Below are 15,541 nucleotides of genomic sequence, written 5' to 3'. Positions count from 1 at the left end.
GCACTGAGTGACTAGACAAGCTAGAACCACGACAGGGCAATGAGCTGATGAGAGAAGCAAGCTTAAATACCCAGAGTCCGGAGAGTAGACACGCCTCAGCTGGGTGCTGATTGGATAAAGCCAATAGAGTGGCAGGTCGCTCGGGATAGCGTCAAGACGTCACGTGTCGAGCGTCATGTTAGAAAAGGAAGCGGATCCCTTGCGGCCAGCGTTAGAATGACTGGATGGACCGCGAGGAACGGGAGATATGGCGTGTCTAGACGGATAAACAACTAAGTCTCTACCCCTCTCAAAGGTAGAGACCTCAGGTACCCTGACAGTACCCCCCCTCTCAGATACGCCCACCGGGCGGAAGGAACCGGGACGAGATGGGAAGCGGGAGTGAAACGCCCTGCGGAGACGAGGAGCATGAACGTCCTCCTGAGGTACCCAGCTCCTCTCCTCGGGACCATATCCCTTCCAGTTGACCAGATACTGTAGTCTTCCCCGGGAGAATCGGGAATTGATGATGGAGTTGACCTCGTACTCCTCCTGACCGTCCACCTGAACCGAACGAGGTGAGGAAACCGTAGAGGAGAATCTGTTGCAAATCAGTGGTTTCAGCAAAGACACATGAAAGGAGTTGGGAATGCGTAAGGCCGACGGCAGAGCTAGGCGATACGCAACCGGGTTGATACGAGACACAACCCTGTAAGGACCTATGTACCGAGGCGCAAATTTCATAGAGGGAACTTTTAAACGAATGTTCTTAGTACTCAGCCATACTCTATCCCCAGGAACAAAAACTGGAGCCGCCCTTCTGTGTTTATCAGCGTGTTTTTTGAACAACATAGAATTATGCAGGAGAATTTGACGAGTCTGATCCCACAACTTCTTCAGATTGGCGACATGATCATCAACCGACGGTACTCCTTGGGAAGAAGAGACCGAAGGAAAAATGGAGGGATGAAAGCCATAGTTCATGAAGAAGGGGCTGGAACGAGTAGAATCACAAACGAGATTATTGTGTGCGAACTCTGCCCAAGGAATCAAACCGACCCAATCATCCTGGTGTTCGGAAACAAAGCAGCGCAGATATTGTTCAATCTTTTGATTAGTACGCTCAGCGGCTCCGTTAGACTGAGGGTGATATGCAGAGGAAAAGTTCAATTTGATACCTAATTGAGAACAGAAGGATCTCCAGAATCGTGAGACAAATTGAGAGCCTCTATCAGAAACGATTTCCGAAGGTATCCCATGTAAGCGAAAAACTTCTCTCGCAAAAATCTCCGCCAATTCAGGAGACGTGGGGAGTTTAGGCAACGGCACAAAATGAGCCATCTTAGTGAATCTATCCACCACCGTGAGAATAACAGTCTGTCTCTTGGAAGCAGGTAAATCCACAATAAAGTCCATGGCCAAACAGGACCATGGTTTCTCAGGAATGTCCAAGGGGAGCAACAAACCACAAGGAGATGCGTGAGGCTGTTTAGTCCTGGTACAAGTCTCGCAAGCACCGACGAACTCCTTAATATCCTTTCGTAAGGAAGGCCACCAGAAATCCTTGGAGATCAGGGAATAAGTCTTGCGAATGCCAGGATGACCAGCCACCTTGCTTTCGTGGAAACACTGTAAGAGCTCCAGTTGGAGTTCAGGAGGGACACATTTTCTTCCGTCAGGAGTCTGTCCAGGTGCCAGATGCTGTAAGTTCAAGATCTGGTCAAGTAACGGAGAATGGATTTTGAGACTTGTGTTAGCAATAATATTGCATTGGGGTACTATAGAGGACAGAACCGGTTCAGAAGAAGCCAAAGGTTCATATTGGCGAGATAGAGCATCGGCTTTAGAATTCTTTGAACCAGGCCTATAAGTAAGAACGTAATTGAAATGGGTGAGGAATAACGACCAACGAGCTTGCCTGGAAGACAATCGCTTGGCCTCTCCAATATAGGACAAGTTCTTGTGATCCGTTAAAATAGTAACAGGATGTAATGTCCCTTCCAATAAATGTCTCCATTCTTTTAAAGCCTTGATAACAGCTAGTAGTTCTCTGTCACCAATGTCATATCTGCTCTCAGCACCAGACAATTTTTTAGAAAAAAATCCACATGGATGTAATGGTTTGTCCACACCTAGCCTTTGGGATAGGATAGCACCTACGCCAGTCTCCGAGGCGTCTACCTCAAGTAGGAAAGGAAGAGTGGTATTAGGGTGAACTAAAATTGGGGCGGAAGCAAAAAGCTCCTTGAGAGTTTTGAAAGCAAGGAGAGCTTCCGTAGACCAATTCTTAGTATCAACCCCCTGTTTGGTCATATTGGTGATGGGCGCAATAATAGAAGAATAACCCTTAATAAAGCGCCTATAGTAATTGGAGAACCCAATAAATCTCTGAACGGCCTTGAGACCCTTGGGTAGAGGCCAATCCAGAATGGACTGGAGTTTATCCGGGTCCATCTTAAATCCCTCCCCAGAGATCACATAACCGAGGAAATTTACTTGGGATTGATCGAAGCTACATTTCTCCAATTTGCAGTACAGACCATGTTGAAGAAGTTTGTGCAAAACCCTTCTGACCTGTTCGTGGTGAGTCTCAATCTCTCTAGAATGTATGAGTATATCGTCCAGGTATACAATAACACACTCCTGCTGAAATTCCCTAAGAACCTCATTAATCAGATCCTGGAATACAGCCGGAGCATTACATAACCCAAAAGGCATAACTGTATACTCATAGTGGCCGTAACGAGTATTGAACGCCGTCATCCACTCGTGTCCCTGCTGGACTCTCACCAAGTTATATGCCCCTCTGAGATCTAACTTGGTGAAAATGGTAGAACCCTTTAAACGATCAAAGAGTTCGGTAATCAAAGGAATGGGATAAGCATTCCTAATGGTTATCTTGTTCAAACCTCGATAATCAATACAAGGCCTAAGCGAACCATCCTTCTTTTTAACAAAAAAAAATCCAGCCCCGGCAGGGGAGGAGGATCTCCTAATGAATCCCTTGTCTAAATTCTCGTGAATATACTCCTCTAGAACTGAATTCTCTTTAGTAGATAACGGGTATACATGACCCCTGGGAGGCATAGTACCAGGGAGTAGGTTAATCTTGCAATCAAAGGATCTGTGTGGAGGTAAGGTATCGGCTCTCCTTTTATCAAATACTGCCTTTAAATCCAGGTACTGAGGCGGTATTTGTGTCTCTGTAGGGTTAGAGGAGTTAGCCGACGTGTTCGCCAGGCAAAGGGGCGAGACCTTCCGCAAACATTTCTCTTGACAATTCTGACCCCATGAAATTATTTCCCCTAACTCCCAATTAATGATAGGGTTATGTCTCTTTAACCAGGAGTACCCCAGGACTATGGGAATAGAAGGAGAGGAAATGATCAACAGGGATAGGTCTTCCTCATGCAAGATACCAACAGTTAAATTAATAGGTATGGTCTCACGGAAAATAACAGGCTCAAGTAAAGGTCTACCATCTATGGCCTCAACGGCCAGAGGTGTCTCCCTTAACTGGGATGGGATAGTATGCTTGTTAACAAAAACTTGATCGATAAAGCTCTCAGCAGCTCCAGAATCAATCAAAGCCATGGTTTTTACTACTCCCTTCTCCCAAGTCAAAGAAACGGGTAGCAGAAGCCTGTGATCTTTATAATTGTGAACAGAGGACAAAATAGATACACCCAAGGCCTGTCCTCTAGAGAAACTTAGGTGCGAGCGTTTCCCGAACGATTGGGACAATTTAGGCGTAGATGACCTCTGTCTCCACAGTACATACATAAACCCTCCCTTCTCCTGTACTGTCTCTCCTCCTCTGTGAGGTGAGTATTACCTATCTGCATAGGCTCAGGGAAACGTGAGGTTTCGATTTCAGAATTTCGAAATGCAGGAGCTAGTTTAAAGGAGGGTCTACGAGTCCTATCTCGAGTGTTCTGCCTCTCTCTTAAGCGTTCATCACTGCGAGAGATAAAAGAAATTAAATCCTCCAAATTCTCAGGGAGCTCTCTAGTAGCGACTTCGTCAAGGATTACATCTGATAACCCATTTAAAAATACATCTATATAAGCCTGTTCGTTCCACTTAACCTCTGCCGCCAAGGATCTGAACTCTAGTGCATAATCCACAAGTGTTCGATTATCCTGTCTAAGGCGCAACAGTAATCTAGCTGCATTGACCTTCCTACCAGGGGGGTCAAAAGTTCTTTTAAAAGCAGCTACAAAGGCATTATAGTTATAGACTAACGGGTTATCATTCTCCCATAAAGGATTAGCCCATCGCAGAGCCTTCTCAATGAGTAACGTAACAATAAATCCAACCTTCGCTCTATCTGTAGGATAGGAGCGGGGTTGTAATTCGAAATGGATGCTGATCTGGTTCAAAAAGCCACGACACTTCTCAGGAGAACCGCCATAACGTACTGGTGGAGTAATACGAGAAGAAGCACCAACAGTAGCTACTTCTAGACCTGAACTTACAGGAGAGATCGAAGGAGTACGTGTCTCCTCTGGTGGGTTACTAGCACGAGACAATAGCGCCTGTAGTGCTAGGGCCATCTGATCCATCCTGTGTTCCATGGCATCAAACCTGGGGTCGGAAGAACCAAGCTGACTGTTTGTACCTGCAGGATCCATTGGCCCTGTCGTAATGTCAGGATCGGGACAGGGATCCAACACGCAGAGTACAAACAGTAGAAAGGTACGTATACCGGGCCTTAGAATGGCCGGACTAACGTACAGAGAATAACAGAGAATAGTCAGAGACAAGCCGAGGTCGAGGGAACGAGAAGACAGGTAAGCGAGAGACAAGCCGGGTCAGAGGGATAACAGAGATAAGCAGAATAGTACAACAAGCCGGGTCAGAACCAAAGAGAATACTAGAATACAAGAGCACTGAGTGACTAGACAAGCTAGAACCACGACAGGGCAATGAGCTGATGAGAGAAGCAAGCTTAAATACCCAGAGTCCGGAGAGTAGACACGCCTCAGCTGGGTGCTGATTGGATAAAGCCAATAGAGTGGCAGGTCGCTCGGGATAGCGTCAAGACGTCACGTGTCGAGCGTCATGTTAGAAAAGGAAGCGGATCCCTTGCGGCCAGCGTTAGAATGACTGGATGGACCGCGAGGAACGGGAGATATGGCGTGTCTAGACGGATAAACAACTAAGTCTCTACCCCTCTCAAAGGTAGAGACCTCAGGTACCCTGACACATAGTCCTGAGAAGTACGTTGCTAATTCTTCTGCTATGTGTTGGGGGTTGAATATTTTTGTGCTGTCATTTCGTAAGAGGTAAGGGATTTTTGAAGCCTGTTGTTGCTTGGCTTGGGCGTACTCCCTAGTTTTTAGTTTTTGCATCATATATGCAGTTTTGCACATATGCCACTCATTAACTGATTAATTTTTGTGTCTGGTCAATGGTGGTTTGCAAGGTGGGTGTTGGGGACATAAAGTGTTGGGTAGTTGCATCTCGCAACTGCCTCAGTAATTTCAGAAGTTGAATCTGGGACGCTCATTTGATGTGGGAGGCTTGGCTAATAAAGAGTCCTCTTACTACTGATTTATAGGCCAACCATTGTGTTAGTGCCGTACTTTCTGGGGTGTTGTTTGTGGTGAAGTACGCCTACAGTTCCGTGTCTACTTTCTGTTTGAATTGCTCGTCAGCAAGTAATGATTCATTGAACTTCCACAGGGCTCGCCCTCTGGTCGGGAATGTGTCAGTCAATGTCAGAGTTAGGCGTGCGTGGTCCGACCACACTATATCACCTATTTGCCAATCTAATGTTTTGAGTAGGGTTGTGGCTGAAATCAGTTTATGGTCAATTCTGGAGTGTGTCTTGTGTACCTGGAAGTAGTGGGAATAAGTTTGTTCCATCGGATGGAGCGTTCGCTACGAGTCATACAAGCTAAATTCTGTTAACAATTTAACCAAGGACATACATTGTGTTTGTAAAGCTTTGCTAATTATCTCTTTGGATATTAGTGGTCATGCTGTATTTCCTGCATTTTCTATATTTTTGCTGATAACTTCCCTTACATGTACGCATTGTATCCTTACATACTCAATGTATATTACGTTATAGTTAATACAATTCTAGTAACAACAAAATGTAGGCTAAAGTAGGTGATTTTGGCAAACATTTACAAATCAATTGTAGTCAAAGCTTGTCTATTCTAGACTAGATTTTGCAATCCAATCCAATTTCAGTCCACTACAGTTCAGTGTTTAGTAAATAAACCACATAAAATATCCAACTAATTGAAGGTGTCACGGTGATGGAGCAAGACTTTAAAAGAGACAATCGACCCTTATTGATTTAATGAATTACCTTGTTGTAATGAGTAATGGTGGTGTCAGCTTGTGTTACCCTTAATGAGTGTAGTATATTACTAAACATGACCTTGGGAAGGAATTTGTATCGTGAATACAAAATTCCGTTACTGCACATTGGGGGAATGCATATTCAAACCTTATTTGTATGTGGTGGAATTAAATAATTTAACATACTGTGTACTTTTTGTGGTTGCGAGGTAGAGCCAAGCTTTTGTAAAACTGCTCAAAAGGGGTTTGATAGAAAATAGACAAGTGGCACTCAAGATCTAACTCCATAATCACTCCAATAATTTAAGCTTTGGGAATATATGTAAGAGTCAGGGGTTGAATGTAGAGGTAAGGGTTAGAGGTGTTAGTGTTAGGATTAGGCATTAGCAGCATAGGTTAAAAGTTACAGGTTACATTATTACTTACGTTAAATTATTTAGTCATTTGGGGGCGGGGCCTGACCGCAGAGCTGAACAGATGCATGATAGATCTGCTCTTGAGCTTTTGGGGCAATTATTGCTAAATACAACCCCTAAACAGCCAGCAAATGACCCAACTGGGCCACCAAATGAACGGTGACACCAAGGGATACACGATGGCACCAAACGAGCACCTAACCCTTTGTGAAATACAGGAGATCTGTCTGCGGCCTACATGCATGGTCGATGTGGGGGTGGCGGCCGCTCCCCCGCAGCCACTCTGGGACAAGAGCCCCTGTCCCCCCCCCCCATGGACTGGTGGGGGTTATCCCGGTCCCAGGTGGACCCTTGCGTACCCCGAGGCTAGGTTGTCAGGCAAGGCTTACTCTCCCTAAAATGGCGACAAGCATCACTCCCGACACAGGAACGACGCATTACTTCCTGGCAAAGCTGGATGACATATTCTCCTCATTCTGGAGGAAACTCACCCTAAGACAACAACAGGCTATCAGAAACACACCTGACAAGCATTCACCCAAAGAGCTGCCCGCACGCTTCAAACACAGAAGCAAAGCTCCCCAAACAGGGAAAGCACAAAAATTGCACCGCAGACAGCGACATCTCCCGCCTGCACACAGAGCCACACATCCAAATCAGGACACGTCAAGGCCCCAGCGCAAGAAACAGCCCGCTACCTGCAAGCCCAGCTTCCAGCCACAGCCAGACATGAGAAACCTTAAGTGTATGTATTCCTCTCCACACTGGATCCTAGTATCATCGAGGAGAATCCAGAGGGCCTCACCACGTATCAGCCGCTCTACTGCATTTCCCCACTCACACGGGTCACTAGGCCTGAGAATGGAACTCTCGCAACTGGGCTATGTGTTACAACCTGGCGATCTTAGTCATGACTGTATCATACCTACAATGGGAATAGGATGAGCACCCAGGACTGGTCACTCACTGCTTGTTAACCTATGGCCTAAAGTTTACTAATGCATTATGACACGTCTTTTCCATTTAACCCTGTTATATCTCGATGCCTGATTGCAATCGACGTGACACCCTGGGGTGGGATACTCCACCGCTAACTCATGCATGCCTAGCTAGTCCACTAACTCATGGTTTACACATGCAAAGTCCACCTGTCTCCTATATGCATTATTCATATATACCGCACCTGTTATTGTTATTAGCTATACCCGACGATCTACGATATACCTGTCTAGACATAAAAGTATCTCTTCTCCTGAATATGCATGTATCTCACTAATCTTAACTAACATCGCTACACACTACCTTACTCTATTTTAACAAAAATTGTGCAAAGTTTCTCCATGCTATACCTATGTACTGCAACATTTTACCATGCATACCTGTTGATGCTGTTGTGGCACCACAAACCCGCCTGTAACTACCTGCACTGAAAAAAAAAACAATAATTTTTTTTTTATATATATTTACCCATTCAACTCAGGTGCTGCAAAATGCTAGTGCAACAACTGCAGCTCCAAGATTACCTAGGGTCTTGTTTTAATATTAAGCGATTTTAAAATTAAGCCAAGCTTTATTTATGTACTAGCAAAAATGTACAATTTTGTATTGCGCATGGACATAAAAACAATATGCTCCTGGATTCAGTTGATTTTGAAGCCCTCTGTCAGCATGCTACGGCTCCACAATATGGGATTTCCCTGGTGGATGTACAATCCGCCAACCCACATAAAAAGGTATTTTCATTCTGGAATAGATTCACGCCATATATTCATGGAAAAGATTCACAATTAGAGACCCTGCTCATGTAGTCCACAATCTAAAACTAGCGTGTAGTACTATCTTGCAACTTAACAAGGCTACATCTCTCATGCCAGACTTTACACCTTGCCCAATCTTACTATTTATTATTGGCATTTATATAGTGTCAAAAGATTCCGTAGCGCTTTACATTATTATAAGACAGGGGGGATTTAACTATAAATAGGAGAATTACAAGAAAACTTACAGGATCTATAGGTTGAAAAGAACCCTGCTAAAACAAGCTTACAGTCTATACTACACACGTGTTATGAAACTTATTTTAATAGCAACATCCCTAATATCGGTATACTTGAAATGGTAATATGTCATATTTCCAACAAGATGTTTGAAAGATATAAGAGGTCCGGATTTTGCAGTTGCCATTGACCAATCCCCCACTTCTCCCTGCAATCTTGAGATTTCGTACCCTTGTGTATGTACAGAAGCACTCATTGCAAAATAAATTGTTGCACACTGCTTGTGCCTATTTGCACATTATCTGTATGTGCTCCAAAATTTTATTAAATTGGCGCGACAAATAAAATACTGATTTGTTTTTATGTTACATTTGTTTTCCACATGTCTTAGGTTGGTAAAACATGGAATCTAATAGACCACTTTTACAAATGCTGCCATACTGTACAGAGAAGAATGTATAGAAAAACAGCTTGCAAATGGCTTAACCAGGGAAACAAAGGAAAACAAAGCTGGTGTGGACTGGCTGACAATGAAATTAGTTAAGGTAAAGCTGACTTTGTGCACTATGCAAATGCTCTTGCTGCTTCAGTCCCTTCAGCACTGTGACATGTCCCCTTTCTTCTACACTCACTACATACACTTTTTTTTTCTGTACCAGACTGTATAACAGGAGCTTCTGCCTGCTAGTAAGAAGGTTAGGAGAGGAGTGGACCAGCGAGTGCTTGGGGACAGTCCTTAGAAAGCATAGAGCTAGCACATCATTAGACACATTTATGCAGAGCTTTGCACAGTATGCGCTTGGTTGGTCATCCTACATGATTGGCAGGCAGCCTGACGTGCATTGATGCCAGGATGACCAACTAATTTTTCGTGCAGACACCCCCCCCCCCCCCACCTTTTGGGCATGTTTATCTCTTTGGGCGGTTCTGGTTACGTGATTCACCTAAGTAGCCCACCCTTTTATCCCACCCACAGTAATTATGCTTCACCGGACACTGCTATTAGGGGTATGGATTTACTTGAAAGATGAAAGCGAGAGATTAGCATAGGGTATGTATATCCTGTGAGTTCCCCTCCAGCACCACCTCCACCAGATACATGACACTTGGGAGGTATAACTGATTTAGTGTTTTCTGTCGATAAGATTCTGTAAGGCCCATCATAATTGTCAGCACCAGGCCCAATGGGCTCTTAATCCTGCACTGAGCACAGGTCCATTTTTTTGGTCAAAATATTTAACATTATGGGTCACATTGTTCCTGAAAAGCTTTTCCTATTGAATAGGCTGCATCTCTTATATACAATTGGAGCAGACAAATCTATGTGTACGAGGCAAAAAATGTCTACAGAATTCATCTATTAAACATGGATTGGAAGGTTGCAGAATACAGTTGAGGTAGACAACAGCTGGAAATTAGGGCAGAATGGAGCTAGAATGGCACATAAATAAAGCTCTGGTCTCCACTCGTGGGTTAAGCACAACTATACTACTGTGAAAGTAGAATAAACATGCTTTATATCTATGCAGCTGTTTGCCAGCAATTACAAAGTGCAGAATCTTAATATTGACCTTCAGTAACTAACTATGACACTATAATATGGTGTTTTAGAGACTGAATATAAGAAGATTAGGAAATCTATTATTGTAATTACTTTATTATGATCATTCCATCAATAATGCAGTATTTCTTCAGATCTGCTCTATTACTTTGCTCATGAAATGAAGATTACAGTATTCATAATAAAATATAACAATCTGTTATTTGGCTATCATAGAGAACTTGTATACTTAGCAATAGCTAACGCAATCCAATCATTTATACAGTTAGGGAAAAAAAAGTGTGACCCCCTGCCGATTTTGAACATTTGACCACTGACAAAGAAATGATCAGTCTATAATTTTAATGGGAGGTGTATTTTAACAACGAGAGACAGAATTAAAAAAATAAAATAAAAAAAATCCAGAAAAACGCATGTCAAAAAAGTTATAAATTGATTTGCATGTCAATGAGTGAAATAAGTATTTGACCCCTTCGACTTGATGGCAAAACCCTTGTTGGCAATCACAGACGTCAGACATTTCTTGTAGTTGGCCACCAGGTTTGCACACATCTCAGGAAGGATTTTGTCCCACTCCTCTTTACAGATCCTCTCCAAGTCATTAAGGTTTCGAGGCTGACGTTTGGCAACTTGAACCTTCAGCTTCCTCCACAGATTTTTTTTTATGGGATTAAGGTTTGAAGACTGTCTGGGCCACTACAGAACCTTAATGTGCTTCTTCTTGAGCCACTCCTTTGTTGCCTTGGCTGTGTGTTTTGGGTCATGTCATGCTGGAATACCCATGTTCAATGCCCTGGCTGAGGGGAGGAAGGTTCTCAACCATGGCCCTATCCATTCTTCCTTTGATGCGGTGCAATTGTCCTGTCCCCTTATTAGAAAAACACCCCCAAAGCATAATGTTTCCACCACCATGTTTGATGGTCGAGATGGAGTTCTTCAGGTCATAGGCAGCATTCCTCCTCCTCCAAACACGACTTGTTGAGTTGATGCCCGGAGCTCGATTTTGGTTTCATATGACCACAACAACACTTTCAACCAGTTCTCCTCTGAATCATTCAGATTTACATGGGCATACTTCAGACGGGCCTGTACATGTGCTTTCTTGAGCAAGGGGACTTTGCTGGCGCTGCAGTATTTCAGTTCTTCATGGCATAGTGTGTTCAGTTCTTCATGGCATAGTCCCAGCTGCCATTAACAAGATCCTCCCGTGTAGTTCTGTGCTGATTCCTCACTGTCCTCATGATCATTGAAACTCCACGAGCTGAGATCTTACATGGAGCACCAGATCGAGGAAAAATTAGTTATTTTGTGTTTCTTCCATTTTTGAATAATCGCACCGACTGTTGTCACCTTCACACCAAGCTGCTTGGCGATGGTCATGTAGCCCATTCCAGCCTTGTGTAGATCCACAATCTTGTCCCTGACATCTTTGGACAGCTCTTTGGTCTTTGCCATGGTGGAGAGTTTTGAATCTGATTGATTGCTTCTGGGGACAGGTGTCTTTAATACAGGTAATGAGCTGAGCTCAGCTTGTTACCTGTATAAAAGACATCTGGGAGCCAGAAAACTTGCTGAGTGATAGGGGATCAAATGCTTATTTCACTCATTGACATGCAAGTTTTTTGATATGTTTCTGGATTATTTATTTTTTTGTTATTCTGTCTCTCATTGAAAAAATACACCAACCATTAAAATTATAGACTGATCATTTCTTTGTCAGTGGAAAAATGTTTAAAATCAGCAGGGGATCAAATACTTTTTTCCCTCACTGTATATTCCTTTCTGACATTCTCGATTCTCATTCTTTACATGATGATTTTTGTACTGTCCCGCTTTCCTTTCTCTGCTCCTAATTTTACAATCATGATATAGAACTCAAACAAAACAACAGTGGCCTTCACAGACAGTTGCAATAGAGAAGAAAAATACATGCTGAATTATAACAATATGTAACAGGACGAGAAATCACAAAAAAGTGCAAATATAGTTATGAACATAAAAAGGAAATATGATTAAAGGGACACTATAGTCACAAGAACAACTACAGGTTAATGTAGTTGTTTTGGTGAGTATAACATGTTCCTGCAGGCTTTTTGGTGTAAACACTGCTTTTTCAGAGAAAATGCAGTATTTACATTACTGCCTAGGGACACTTCCATTGGCAGTCACTCAGAGGGCTACTACAGGTGCTTCTTGGGTCAATAGTGCACAACATGCAGCACTGACATTCAGTGCCTCCACGTTCTGCACGGAGACACTGAACTTTACCCATAGGGATGTATAGATTCGCTGCATCTCCATGAGGAGATGCTGAATGGTCAATGTGGCGTTTTAGCCCTCGTCCCATGGCATTTTGTTTTTTCCCTTGCCCCACCTCCATAGGAATGCATTAGATTGGCTGAGATTGTCAATTTTGATGATCTCAGCCACTTAGGCAGATCAGTGGAGGAGTCAGTGCGAGTGTACATGCGTGGGACTGGAATAAAGGCGATTTTTTACTTTACTTAAAGGGGACATGGGACCTAAAAAATGCAAGTGGTATCATTTTTAGTCTTATTAGGGTGACTGTCTAAGAAATAATTGACCTAAAACACAGGGTTTTTTTGACCATCAAGGATGGGTTATTTAAGACTTGGGTCTAGAGATGAGGGATCCACTGGTCTCACATTTATTACCCTCAAACTAACAGACTAGGGGGTGGACAGTGTATTTGGGCCGCTTGTTAATCTCTGTCCAATTTTTATTTCTCTCAAACCCCTGCACATTGAGTAGAGCAGTGTTCCCCAACGCAGTCCCCATGGACCACCAACAGGCCAGGTTTTTTTTTTTTTTTTTTTTTTTTTTAATTCTTTATTTTATTTGTGCATAGAATGAACAATCAGTTTTGTACTGCCACGACAGCTGGTACAAACACAAAAGAATCATGCGGTAATAGTAATGTGGCATAAGAAACACTGCACTTTTTTTTTTATATAAACAGGCTTAAGTCACTACGGTAGTTATGTGGTTTTCATCATACAGGCTATACATTATCAACACCCAGTAGGGTGCTAACTGCTCAATAAGATTGAACCATGTCACTTCGAGGTTAACTTTGCTTAATACGATTCAACTATGCGTAATAATAATATATTGCCCTGCTTGAGTGAAGAGTGGCGGTGTAAATATTCTAGGCTTTTACCAGGGAGAGACAGTGTGAGTCATGAGAGGAGTGACAGCAGGACATGAAAAATAAAAACAGTTAGAAAGACAATGAGAAAAACAAACAAAATTTTGCTGTTCAGGATAATATTTCAATCACCTAAGGGTGGTCCAAGTAGGGCTGCTAGGTTCTATATAGGCAGTATAGTAATTAACAGTAAAACAAATATGGACAAACAGAAAAAGGAACGTTAAATCCCAGAAAATATAACTGTAACTGGCTGATAGCCTTGTTTTACTGGGTCTGGTGTGAGTCCGTTCATGGCGTTCAACCTATGCCGCTTAAAGTCCAGGTACAATGAGGGTGCCTGATACCAGTCCCTGTGTCCCCCACTTGCTCTCTCTGTGTGCGGTGCAGCGGCAGGGGCAGGTGTGTCCTCCGTTTGCCGTCGGTCTCGTCTGCCATGCGTCTTGAGGGGACTTTCCCAGGGTTGCGCTGCCCCCGACGGGTGAGTCTGGAGCTCTGCGGTCGAGGTGAGTAGGAATGTATGGGTGAAGCAGCGCCTTGTGTGAGGGGGGTGGCTGGGGCTGCTGATTCGCTAGCAGGTGGGGCATGTTGGTGTGACCTCGCTTGTGGCGAAGGGGCGCAAATGCTGGTGCCCAGGGTACCTGTTGTCGATTCTCGCCGTGCCGGTCCCCGGCGGGGAGGCTCCTTGGAGGTACGGGGGGGACATCCGCCCAGTCGGCGCCTGAGTGCCGGGCGAATCCAGGCCGCCACCATTTTAATTGCCACTTGAAAGAGTCTCCTTTGGGCATGAAACTGTGTCCAGAGGGTAGAGTAAATCCGCTTATAAAACTCCTGTGTTCGCCCAGGAGGTTTGATTGGTGCGTGGCTTGTGGCTTGCCGCGACCGTGTCGCCATTTTGTTTGGGCCTGAGCAGTCCCTTGTTGCCTTGGGTGTTAGCGTTGCAGTCTCGCTGTGCGGGTTCATCGCTTGTTGCCTGGGCGACCATGCTTGGATCGGGATAACCCCCACCGATCCGGGGGGGGGGGGAGCATCATTCCGCCGGTGCTGTCGACGAGAGGACGGGGAGATCGGCCGCCTCTCCCCTGTTCCCGCGTCAGTAGGCCGCCTGCATGCATCCGTGGATTATGTGTATCGATTTTCACAAGACAGGTATCTTTGTGTTCAGTGGGGCACACTGAGCTCAGGCAGGGTATTCTGATGCTGGTGAGAGTCGCTTTTGCCTAGTTTTAGGGCAGTTTTCTCGATTTAGCTGCAGGAGCTCTGCAGCCATGCGTGTGATCAGGATGCTGGTCAGGCTCCGCCCCCAATTAGTCAACAGGCCAGGTTTTGTCAGTATCTCCATTGGAATAAAACAGGGAAATATATAAATCCTGGACTGTTGGTGGTCTATGAGGACTGGGTTGGGGAACACTGGAGAGGAGCAAGATGGTATATTTGCTTGTTAAGGTAATTTACTGGGCCCTCTTTAGTTTTGGGAAATCCTGGCATGTTTCCATACTTTTGCACAAGGACCTATGGCAATTTGAGGTTTCCATAGGATAGTTTAAATGTTTTTTTATTTTTTATGTATTTGTCAGGACTACATATGACACTGACACACAAAACCTAAATTAACCCTAACAAATAAAAATAATTAACAGAAAGGGTGCACATTACTTTACTTTAAAAGGTTATCAAAGTGCCTGAGAGTGTTGGATCCTCCACAGACTAACTCTTGTGATGTCTCTTTCCTACAGCTATCTCTACTGACAGCTGTGAGAACTGAAAAAAAAGTTGTTCCTTTTCTATTGCTATTATGGCAAAGTAGGCCCTCCTAGATGAGATCCCCCATAGGCCAACTCTCATGATGCACGAGTAAATGCCACTATTCCACAGACTGGTGTTTACAGGCTTTTTAAGTCCCAGTACTGTAAATGCTCTTACAAAGGCTGATTGCCCTTATAGTTTGCAAGTGTGAGTGTGTCTGACTATGTGCTCACACTGTGATTTCATGGAACCAGGACACCAGGCATTAAAAGTGCGATGATAGAGGAGCAGGGTCTGAGCTCTATGGCGGCTGTACGCACTTCAGGGGAGCTCCTTACTCAATTTCACTATTTCA

At 44.0% G+C, this 15,541-nt stretch overlaps 1 protein-coding gene across 3 annotated transcripts in view; it reads right to left on the bottom strand.

The window, feature by feature from the left end:
* RARB (retinoic acid receptor beta) overlaps positions 1 to 15,541 on the bottom strand; it is an 895,445-nt gene that overhangs the window by 371,704 nt on the left and 508,200 nt on the right. The window lies entirely within an intron of this gene.

The sequence above is a fragment of the Pelobates fuscus genome, chromosome 4 (assembly GCF_036172605.1).
Source record: "Pelobates fuscus isolate aPelFus1 chromosome 4, aPelFus1.pri, whole genome shotgun sequence".
NCBI lineage: Eukaryota > Metazoa > Chordata > Amphibia > Anura > Pelobatidae > Pelobates > Pelobates fuscus.
Note: the sequence above shows the minus strand (reverse complement) of the source record. Positions and strands in the feature narration are given on the sequence as shown.